The sequence below is a fragment of the Pithys albifrons genome, chromosome 2 (genome assembly GCF_047495875.1).
Source record: "Pithys albifrons albifrons isolate INPA30051 chromosome 2, PitAlb_v1, whole genome shotgun sequence".
Taxonomy (NCBI): Eukaryota; Metazoa; Chordata; class Aves; order Passeriformes; family Thamnophilidae; genus Pithys; species Pithys albifrons.
Genome location: NC_092459.1, coordinates 96,647,802 through 96,659,870, shown reverse-complemented (window position 1 = coordinate 96,659,870; position 12,069 = coordinate 96,647,802). Strand labels below are relative to the sequence as shown.

General features: G+C 40.0%; 1 protein-coding gene across 19 annotated transcripts in view; it reads left to right on the top strand.

Annotated features, from left to right (window-relative positions):
• Positions 1 to 12,069, top strand: part of ESRRG (estrogen related receptor gamma) — a 395,543-nt gene that overhangs the window by 43,056 nt on the left and 340,418 nt on the right. For 7 of the 19 annotated variants that reach the window (XM_071578860.1, XM_071578876.1, XM_071578798.1 and 4 more), the window contains exon 2: positions 9,008 to 9,053. The exons of 8 other annotated variants lie outside the window; for them this stretch is intronic. The gene's annotated coding sequence lies outside the window, so the exon portion shown is untranslated. Of the gene's footprint in view, positions 1 to 9,007; positions 9,054 to 9,298; positions 9,334 to 10,897; positions 10,928 to 12,069 lie in introns of those variants that run through there. 4 more of the 19 variants (XM_071578868.1, XM_071578780.1, XM_071578725.1 and 1 more) reach the window with 2 other exon arrangements.

Below are 12,069 nucleotides of genomic sequence, written 5' to 3'. Positions count from 1 at the left end.
AAATCAGCTTGCAGGTCATTGGTGGTCAGAAGCCAAATGGTAATTCAATGTTCAGGAAACACAGGAAACAGCGTGGCCACTTAACAAAGAAGAACCAAAAGGAACCCCAGAGTCCTGAGGAACAGTCCTCCCTTTGTCCTGCTCCCACCTCCTTTTGAAGATCATTTGTATGCTTTTCCATGAGGCTGCTCCTTATGCCTAAACATAGGGAAAGCTGTTAGAAATAGCTATTTAGGCTGTGTTTCATGAGAAAATCCTCCTTCCTATCAAGGACCAATCCTAATGGAGAATTTCAGAGACAGAAACTTTGCACAGGGAATTTTTTTTCCATTTTGCCTTGGGGTGCATTAGTTTTTCCCAGAGTCTTGGTCTGTGCCAAGGGTATCGTTTACATGGACCTTCCCTTTCCAAAAAGGTGTTTATTTCTCACTTAGAAGGATGCCCTTAATAGCAACAGAAGGACTCAACTATTGGCTTCCTGTCTATTGTACCTGCTGGTCCCTTTAGCCCTTTAGTGACAGGGTCATCCTCTTCCCCAGCAAGCTGTATTCCTCAATACAGCCACACCATGCTATCTACCCACCTTCCCTGTTGTTGCTCTGTGGGGTTTTCCCCAGGAACCAAAGCATCTTCCTGAGTGCCTGGGCTGCAGACTGGGACTTGTCCATACCAGGGACATCTGCTCTTGCAGAACTGGGCAGGGCAAGGGCTTATTTTTTTTCCCTTCTCGCTTTCCTTTGCTTGCCTCAAAATAACCCTAATTAATTTTATGGAGTGTTTAGTGTGCTCCCATCATGGGATTGCTCTTTGTGCGGATCTCTTGCATGCTATATTTAGGTATGCTTTTTGGAACACCATGTGACCTGAATCAGATAACTTCTGAACTACTAATCATGTCTTTGACACTGACTCCCTCCATGGCTTTGGGGCATTTTACGGTTGTTTTCTTACACAGAGGAGGAAAACAGATATGCTTATCTGCCTTGTAAAAGCTGTTGCCAGGGTTAACAAATATTTAAGGCATTGGTTTAAACTAAACTTCATTTTATTATTCTACTGTAGTCTTAGTTTTATTGTTTCTTGGATGTTTGACTTCCAAAACTGATTTGTTACCATCTTAGTTTTTCTTAACTGATGCCTGTTTCCCATTTTAAAAGAAAGAAACAAGTTCCTTCTGTGTTTGTAAATGAATATAGGGCAGAGAGAAAAACCTAAATGTCTTCATTTCCTACCCCACACAAACTCTCTTTGTTTATTTACTAGTTGGTCAGACTGTGTAGATGAAAAGCCCAAAACATTGACCTGAACTATTTCCTCTTGTGCTAACTATGTCCCTTTTTTAACAGGGGAAGTTAGTTATCTCCTTGTTTTTTTCCTGCTTTTTCAAGTTACGCACCCTGACTTGTATCCTGTCCACATGCACTGCTCCAGGCCACTCAAGCCCTGGAGGAAGCTGAGCATGGCTGGGGTTTGGAGCCTGTCATCCATTTCAAGGCATCATCTCTTTGTTGCTCATGTCCATAATTGCTGCTTTCTGTGTCTTGGATACTTCTGCAGGGAGCTGGAGTATTGGCATTTCTTCTGCCTTCACCTTTTTTTTTACCTGACCCATTAAGGCCTTTTCATAGGCAAATGGATCAAAAGACCTGTTTGGCCTTCAGTCATTGGAAGGGAATTAAATTTGACCAGGTAGCTAGTCAGATAAAGAGTAGGAGAAATTATGGAAATACTTCTCATCTGTTAGGAAGTAGTGAACAGAGAGGAAGAGAATCCTTCTTTATTGTAAGTCAAATTTATTAAGTCTAATTATAAATAGCAGCTCTCCCCCCTTTTTTATTTAATTCCTTGAGAAAGAAATCCTTTGCCCAAGTGCTTATTCTTTGCCTCCTACAATAGCAGTAAAAAGCAAAATAATACATAAACCAAAAATCAGTCTTGAGATAATGAAATATTTGCCAAAGAGACTGCAATATGTGTCTGTCAAAGAATGAAACCAAACATTCTTATATTTGAATCTCTGAAATGTGACTGCACCAGACTAGTTGAGGAAAATTTGTTTGAAGATGTATTACGTTCCACGATCAAATGGAAAAAATGGCACCTGTCATCATATTTAGAAAACAGCTGGGTAACATGGCCAAGTGCCATAGTCTCTTTTCACATGGCCTTTATGCTGAAACCATCCAAGCTCCATTCTCAGCAACTGGAGAAACCCTGTGCCTTTAAATGGTTATAGAAACATCTACTTAGGGGCCAGCTCTTATTGCAGCAAAGCCTGCTTCTGATGCTTCTAATTAGCAGTTAATGGATTATACTTTACTTTTATAACCAACCCAGCAGGCACTCTTCTATAGTATTTTTCGGCTATTTTTGGTAGAAGATAAATGTAATTGCGCTGCTCTTCATGCTTTCATTTAAAGCATGCAGAAAATATGAGAAATAAATCACTATCTGAGATTATTTTAGAACTGAAATGCTTAATTTAAGTCCGATTAAGCATTTCTTAAATGTATTTTCTTTCATCTAATATCTTAGAAAAACTGTAATGGGTTAATTGCCCTATCTGATCTAGATTTTGATGCAGAATCTCCTAAATACATACTTACTGTTAATTAAAATATTTATATACCCAGTGAAAAGTCTGGCTTTTTTAGACTTGCAAACACAGATCCAATATGTATTCATTTAGGAAAAATATGGTGGTTTTTTTAGCTGAACCCAGTACAGGTAGTTTAGATGCAGAAGTTTAGATGCTTCAGAAGTTAGATGGGCTTGTAGAAACTAAAAATTTTTACATTTTCTTTGGATTAAAATAATAATGAGAATAGTAGCAGTAAAGATTTGCAATACCGTATTTGCATGTGTACATATACATGTGGTTATATATGTATATACATAATATATATATAGAATGTATAGAAACCTGGGCATGTGAGTATATATCTGTGTTTAGTAAAGAAATAAATTTACATAGGGTTTTGTTTGGTTGAGGGTTTTTTTGAAGATTATACTATTCCCCCCCCTCAGGGAATTAATGTTGGTGCTAGTTTCCAGCAGGAAATGTAGTTCACTGAAGACTGCCTTTGAATCTGCTCTCTTCACTTAGGCCATACTTCCAGGTCCTAACATTGGTTAAACTGGAGCAGGAGGGGGAGCTCTCACAGCACCAGCAAGGAAGGGGGAGGATGAGGGACCCAAGCCTAGGAAAAGAGGGGTAGAGGCCACCAGCTGCAGGTGAGGTGTGCCATCATTCTGCTCCCATTTGCTGTGGTCCCTTCACCAAAGTGGCTTCTCCATCTCTTATTTATGTCATAAAAAAAAAAAAAAGGATTGGCTTAAGTGATAAGAAGTTCCAGGCTGGTTGATGAGAAGCTCAACACAACTCAGCAATGTGCACTTACATCACAGAAAGCCAGGTGGGCTGCATCAAAAGCAGCATGGCCAGCAGGTTGAGGGAGGTGATTCTCGCCCTTGAGTCTGATCTGGTGAGACCCCAGCTGGAGTGATGTGTCCAGCTTTGGAGTCCCCAGCATGGGAAGGATGTCTACCTGTTGGAGTGAATCCGGAGGCGGCCATGAAAATGGAAGGCTGGAGCACCTCTCCTATGCAGACAGTCTGAGAGAGTTAGGGTTGTTCAGCCTGGAGAAGAGAAGGCTCTGAGGAGACTTTATAGGGCCTTCCAGTATCTAAAGGTGGCCTATGAGGAAGATGGGGACACACTTTTTAACTGGATGTATAGAGATAGGACAAGGGGAGCAGCTTTAAACTGAAAGAGGGCAGATTTAGATGAGGTATTAGGAAGAAATTCTTTATTGTGAGAGTGGTGATACTCTGGAACAGGTTGCCCAGAGAAGTTGGGTGTGCCCCATCCCTGTAAGTGTTCAAGGGCAGGTTGGTTGAGGCTTTGAGCAACCTGGTCTAATGGAAGGTGTTGCAGCCCATCTGTGAATCTACAGTATCATGACTTGAAGCAAAGGAATTGCCACTTGCAAGACTCCTGCTTTGAATGCACATTTATATTCTCATCCTCATGGAGCACTGTGCTTGGTAGCTACAAGATAGGCACTAAACTGGTACAGTCTTGTTTGTTGAAGGCAGCAAATTCAAAAAAAATATTTTCACACTATTATTTTTACAGAGCAAATACTAAAAAGAAAAGGAGGGGAAGAAAAAGGAAAGGTTGAACAGTTGTTATTATGTGAAATAGCTCCCTGACTGTGATAGGACATGGGCAACTTACTTTCTGTCCTGGTTTTTCAGGAGAATGGTTTTGGGTTTTTCCTGTCATATGACACCCCAGTGGAGTAGGAGTAGGAGTCTGTCTGTGCAGTGGCCAAAGAGCTGTTGTTTCCCTGCCCCTCACAGCCCCTGCCTGTTCTGCAGGTGGAAAGTGAGCAGAGGGATTTCTGCTGGGCAGGGCCAGGCCCACCTTGTTTCTGGGGCATGTCCTCACTTTTTAGTCCATTTCCTTTTCCAGGTTTTTCAGGACAGTGCAGCAGGAGGTGACCCCTTGCTTCAAGTGAGGCCATAGTCAAGCCTCTGTACAATTTTACTCACATGTAATCAGGTGGAGCTATTTTGACATGCTTAAATATACTGTTTTGTTTAAGAAATAATGAGATTCCAGTATGAACCTTTCTTTCCCCTTCTTAAAACAGCTCCGTGTCCCCTTGAGTCTGGTAGAAGCTCTGTTTGCTGCTGAGGTAACATCCATCTTTGTACCTGCACTGTCTCATCACAGTGCATTATAAATGGTGTACAAGTACTACAGGATTAGCCTCCACGCAGCCTCTGTCTGAGGCGTTGGTCAAAGTATTTGACTCCTTAGGGCTACACTTCTGGGCTCCACACCAGAGCAGTGAAGGCAAGTGTGAGACATCCTGAGATCTGCATCAGCCAGAGCTCCGGAATTGCCCTTCCAAGTTTCATCCCTCAGCAGCTTGTGCCAGGCAAGCCAAGCTTAGTAGATGAGGTTATTGAGGAGAACTTCATCCAGAAGAATAAGGCTCTTCCAAGCAGAGTTTGGTTTGAGTTCTCAGAAGGTCAGCGTGGGAAGCTCCCCATAAAAGCTGAACTTTGATGTTGTCAGCCAAGACAGATTCAGAAGATTTGGGAACACTTTTTTTTCCTTCTTTATAATTATATGAAACACGTTAGACCTGTGAATAGGGTATTTTTAGATTGTACTTTCAAATATACAGTATCATAGTATGACAGCAAATTAAAATTCTTATCAAATCTTTTTTTTTCCCTCTAAGAAATGTAATGTTACTCCTAGTGGAAATTCTGATGAAGAGCAGTATGCTGCTCTGCGCAGGAATTCTACTCTTGCAACTAAATTAAACATCACTGGTTGCTCTCATTTAGATTAACACTTTGGAAGTTGTTTTTTTTTTTTAAACCAATGGATTGGACTTCTAATTTTAACTCATATGGTTTATAATTAGCAACATTTCCAAACTTGTTTACAAACACCTGCACTTGACAGTGTGTGTCTGCAATTTTAGAAGGACTCACTTGTCATTTCCAATAGGGGTTGAGAGGGCATTTGAGTTCTTTGTGTTTGTACAGTTAGTTTTGGCACATTGGAACAAAGTGCATTTTTAAAAATAAGAGTACAAATGTATGATTTTTTTGTGAGGGGGTTGCATGCGCCGAATCAGGAAACGGGTGCTATTGACTAGTAGTGGATTATTTCAAAGTCAGGAGGATTGTTATTTAGTGATCATTGGAAGCAAGTTCTAAACTGACACCCAAAGGAGAAATTCCAAGAACTAGTTTTGGCAATTGAGTCTGTTAATTGGAGAAGATAGTTTACAAGTTTTCTGTTTTCATTTTTGCTTCAAATATATTACCTTCTTGCTAGCTGTCCTTCAGAAGTTATTCTGAAAGAGTTTAAAATTGCTTCTGAATCAATGATGGCATTGTTTTTTCATATGAATTTAGAAGTAAGTTGCTGAATGTACAGTGAAACAGTGGAACATGGCTCCCCTTGTGCCCGAGTGGGATGTATGTGTTACACAAGTCTGCGTGCAACTTGTTTGCAGTGGCCTGAATGTCATACTATGTTACTCATTGGTCAAGTACATAATCATGTTAGAGGTAATCAAAATACTTGACTCAAAAAAAAAAAATCCCTTCAGTTCCTCAATGTTCACTTTACATCTGATTTTTAGCTGCATCACATAGGTTAACAATGTTGCTTATCAATTTCTAGCATAATGGGAATGATTATCATTGCTAAAAATTGATGCTGCGTGGGAGGATGTCAGGAAGAACCCTCCACATGTGCTTCAAGGGTACAACCAGAAGTATTCAAAGCAGACTTAAGCAGTAGTGGTGTTAAGGTGTCCTATTGATTGCTTAATGCTCATGTTGTTATTAATTAGTGTGAAAAACTTTGGTTAATTAGACCAGCCTGTTTGGCTGTTAATGTCCTCTACCAGGAACCATGATCAACCTTATCAAAACTCCAATATAGGAGAGGATGAGGAGGCCATAAAGCAAATGGTTTTTATTTTCTGCTGTTCTGATGTCCAGGGAACATAGACCTGGATCTAGATGGGGAATCCATGTTAGTGTCAAAGGATTGTGTCCTTAGAGGTGCTTACTCTCTATCAGTTTCACCGAGAGTGGGTATGAGTGGAATTAGGCACCTAAATACCTTTGTGTGTGCTTGTTCTTTGAAGATAAACCTGTAGTCTGCAGGTTGTATCTTGTGCTTGACCCCTCTGCAGAGCACAGAGCACATACTCACTGGGGGGCTCCTCCAAAGCAATTGCTTATGGGTAAACAAACAGATAATTACATAAGGCTTTTGTAGTACAATGTACGCATCTGAAGAATTAGGGGTTTCCATCTGTAAAACAGCTGTGCCTCATATCTATATTTCTGAATTCCTTTAAGGAAATACAGTTTTAACAGTCATTCACTTTCTGTGGCAAACAGGTTTCTTTTTTCTTTTAATTTTACTTTTTAAACAAGTAAGCTAGCCAAAATGATGTTACTTAGATATTCCACAGCATAATTTCATAGCAAGTATGGCTGCAATTACTAAATTGTGTTGTAGCCATATCAGGCTGTTACCATCTTTGAAAATAGCTTCAAACACAGCTTACAAGCTCTGGTGTTCTCAGGGTCCCAGTTGATCAGAGTTAGAAATACACGACATTTTAGAAATGGCTCATGATTCAATAGAAACTAGACTTAAGTGGAATTTAATACCGCTTCTAGCTTAGCTAGAAACTTCTCTTCTTATGGTGAATTCTGTCTGGAAATAGCACTTTCTCAACTGATGTACTAAGAGAAATGTTGCTTCATGCCAGGGTTTTCAGTTTACCTCTATTTCTGTTTGCTTGTGTCAGCTCTATGCCCACTTTCCTAAGTGTTAATGTGTAGATCAGTTTCCAAGATGTTAGAGGAGGCTCAAAAGCAAGTGTAGAAATATCCAGCTATTCAGCAGTGCTTGAAAATAGGCAAAAATCACTTTGATGTCAGAAGTCTTGGACTGACTGTGAAGTCAGCAACAAGCTTTCTCAGACATACATGATAAGAAAGAAAGACCTCTGTGGAACATTTGTAGACTTACCTAACATGCATAAGCCTGACCAGTTCTTTGGTATGAATCTTTGGGTAAAGTAGAGTCTAAGTGTACACATGAAGCAATCTGTTCTCAGAATAATCTGCTTGAATCCCATAGGGAAATAACATCGAAAAATCTTTCTTTTGGTGCATTGAAACAGGGGATACTGTCTTCCTCAGAAAGTGGTAAATCAGATAAATACAGGAGTCATGAAAAAAAAGGACTTCAGAGTTCTGCTTTGGTTCTTCTCATAATAAATAACTCAGTTCAGGTAGAATTGTTACTCCTCACAAAGTATCCCATGGTATGATTGAATAGTTTGAGCCACAGCATGCACAGTATACCAATGTGATTTGAGAATTGAATTCATATCCAGGTAACTGGGCATATGAAGGTACATCACATACCATGACATACCACGAGGGAGGAAGCTCTGTGAGGGAGTATCTGGTTGTGGTTAGAAATCACCTAGGGATGTAAGGTGACACCTTGTATATTGCCAAAGGGAGTTAATGTAGGTTCCCAGCCCATGAAGTCCCAGCATTGAAGTTTTTGTTGCATCCCTAGGGCTGGGACACATTGCAAATTCCTGAGATGCAGATCCTTTGTATGTGTCTCCCATGATACATAGCTATAAACCAGTCTTCAAAAGTCCATAAATAAGTGTAAATCATGCATTTTCCAGAGAAGTAATGACAGTGAAGAAGGACTGTGATTATTACTATGGCCTATTGCAAGTTGTCTGTAACTTAAATTTTTGCATTTCTGTTTATTAGTGGTGCATGTGTTTTATATGAGCAGTTCTTTCACATTTCTGAAGTAATTCCATGCCATAAAAATATGTAATTTTCCTTCTTAAAGAAACTGCTATGTGCCAGTTGAACTCCAGCAGAAGGGACCTAGAGCAAATGTGTTTGACGTGAAACTGCTTTAGGATAACCTGCATTGGTTTAGGGGAGAATTAGTGATAAATTTATTTCCATGACCTGCCTGCCAAATATTTGTACACTAATTAGGTCCTATTTTGAGGGCAGTGCATGTGAGCTCATAAGGAACCCCTTGTACAGGATGGGAAGGGCAAGAGGATTTTGTCCCTAGTGAGTGAAAACCCCATCTTTTTTTATGTAGCATCACTTAAATATATTCACTATTTCCAGGTAGCATACAAATCCTGGGCTCACATGGAGGCACTTCTTAAACTAGCTCATGGGTGTAGCTGTAGCCAGCTCAGGTGTTCAATTGTAGAGCACTGGGGAAGAAACTGAACTGACTCAAAGCATAGTCATAGTTTTAACTTTATATAATGTCTTCTGCAATACAGTAGAAAATTACCTTTATGACTAGTGGCAGGGCCTGTTGTGTAAGTAATCCAGCCATGGTGCTGGTTGGTATCTTGCTTTTCACTTGAACCTCTCTGCGATACAGGTCTTGGAGGAGTGAGTGCCTGGTACAGTCTCTGCCTGGCTCCTTGGTAAGTCATTCATGTCTATCTTTCTGTACAGTCACTTTTCAAACTGATGAGCAAAAATAAGGAATTTTTTCATAGAGTGCTTTAAAAGAGAGCTGCTAATCAATTTTTCTTATTATTTTATGCCCTGTGATTTTTACACCACCCCCACCAGCTGGTTAATCATGCAAAAGCTGAACACTTCATTAGCCAGAACATGTTTGCCCATGGGCATTTCTGTAGTAAATTAGTTCTTTCTATTTATACAGGTAAGTCATGGCCAAAAGTCTTTAAGGTGCCAAAGGTAAGGGTTCGAATTAATTCTTTTTCTGAATTTTCAAGAGAACTAGGTTTAACTTTGTGTGCTGTTGATTTGAAATTACTTTTGAATTAAAGATAATGTGGATAAAAAAGCATTCCCAGGCTGTTCTGAAATACATTGTGTCTTTCTAGATCTCAATTTTAGCCTTTGTAGCACAGCCTGCCTAAAAAAAACATGCATGCACCCACCTATGTATATACATGTATATGAATATGCACAGTATCTACATGCAAAGACTCTGCTTTTTTGAGTGGCATGTGGCATATTGACCTGTGTTTTTTTCCTTTCTTACTCTGTGCCTTTTAAACTATTAATTGAAAATATGTGGTTTATAGATGCTTTTTCCCCCTCAAATCAAATGGTGCCCTCTGAAAGCCTAGTTTAGCTCGACAATGAATTTAGCTTTCAGGCTTTGGCCATTGCAATATTGTTTGAATGCCACCATTTCCTGCAATCAATGTAATTTTATATCTACTTGGAATAGAAAGTCAAGATGATGATTGCCTTAATTTAACTCAGTGTTGTATTCATTAAGGAGCTGATCCCGAATTCCTTTCAGATGAAAGTCTGTCTTGATTTCAGTGAAACCTTTCAGTGCACAAGGTGTGCAGTAGCCTTCTAAAATGTTGTCATTGTGACTGGTGAATAAAAACTAAATGTGTTGCTAAATTTAGGCTGTTGCTCATGTCAGCTTCCTTTTCTAAATGACGGTAAGTGCATTCCATAAATAGTATGCCTCTTATGTTGTCATATCTCTTTGGCTTGCTTTGCAGTATTTTACAGGATATTTGCAAATGAATTTTGTGTTCAGTAGGCAAGGGATGAAAATAACACTACTCATTGGGACTCCATTAACCCGCAGCTAATGAGGAACCATTTCGAGGGCTGGATGAGTGTAATTCAGATTAGCTCCCGCTCGGACTCACACTGTGCCATGCTCCCGCCGCGCTCCGGAGGGACGGAGCCCAGAGCGGCACTGCTGGCCCTCTGACACAGACTTTTGCTGGTTAAGTTTGCCGTGCTTCGGTTCCCCTTTTGGAAGGTAGGAGAGGAAAGTGAGTGTGTGTGTGTGGTTGTACATGTAGATAGGTGACAGTGATCTTGACCTCCATGGTCAGGTGTTTTGAGATGTAATGAAATACTCTACAAACACTATGCGTGTGCTCGCTTGATAGCATTGTTACTTGTAGAAAAGGGTACTACATGATGACAGTAAAGGTGGTCCAGACTGGCCCTTAATTAATTTTATTTTCAAAATCTATATTAGTGACTGTTGTGAGGGCACCTGGGCACTTTACATCAATAAAATAATCAATTTAAAAAATGTGTAGACCAGAACTCTGTGTTCACTAACAAAACTCCTGTTCCCTGTTACGACTAAAGGTCAGTCCAAGGCTGGCCAAGCAAGCAGGACTCGCATTTCTGTGTCTTGGCACTTGCCAGACAGGGCTCTGGCGGAACACCACCAGCAGCAGCTTCCAGATGCCCGCGGTCTCTGCAGAGAATGTCGCGCTGATGATCGATGACTTGTTAACCCCATGCAAGTCTCAAATTGGTTTCAGGACTGAAGGAAAAGGTGGGCAAAGACTAGTTCAGAGGCCAGTCCCAATTAAAGATGTGACTTTGCCAGTTGCGAGCAGTCCACTGAAGTGCAAGAAACGGGGATGTGGTGGAGCTGTGCTGTTGGAATAAGAGAGAGGGGGGAAAAAAGGCCTTCTTCTGAAGAACAGGCTAGAGATCTTTTAACTGAAGAAACTTTATTGATGATGAATGTTACATTATGCAAGCTTAGCAAATGCTCTAGGAATATAATGCTTCCCAGTTTTTTTCTTAACATGGTTAATATTTTATGATACCTGTGCATTAAGGGCCAGTTTCTACAATATTTAACTGAGTTTGGGCTGCTAAATTGCCTTTATGGCCTTTTTAAAAACACTGCTGGTCACCACAGATTAGCTAAATTCCCAATCACACTTAACATGATGATGATGATATAAAATCAGCTTGTTTCTGGTTTTCATGCATTAAGTGAGCATATGTAATTAAAATAAATGTTGCTGCAATGCTGCATTTATTTATTTTTATTGGTACATTTGGGGCAATAATCCCACTTTAATACAAATCTAATTGTGCAAGCAGCACTGAAACTAGGAGTTCCTGGACACTGATGTGATTTTTTGAATGTGAGTGATAATTTATTTTCATGTCTTGAAATCCAATTGAACTCAAGCTGAGCTTAAAAATCCAAGATCTGATTCAGGAGAATTCAGTCCCATCTGGCTGGTGGGTAGCAGGTGTGCAGTGTGTGTTTTAGGGAGGGAGGTGATTGCAGGGAGTAAAACATTTCTCTTTTCCTGTAAGGCTTTAATTCCCGTTTAATGCTGTGGTCTGAGGCTCTCTGCAGTTTAAGTTCTTGTGTAGTTACCTACATGGTCTTCATTTCTAGACAACATAGTGGTGATGGTGAATGGCAGAAGCAACTAAGTGTCCAGAATTACAGAGAAATATGGTTTCTAATTCTAAAATTTGAATTTATTTTCTGATTACACCCAAGTCTCTTGTATGGGAGAGTGTGTTTTTACAAATTGCTACAGACGTGATCCTTGAAGGCTGAATGAGAGAGGTTTCGTTTGGTATCAAGGAGCTGTTGATTGTTGTTACGTGTTCCCTCAGCAACACAGAGAAGGTTTGTTTCATCTACGTACTTTTATAAAAGCA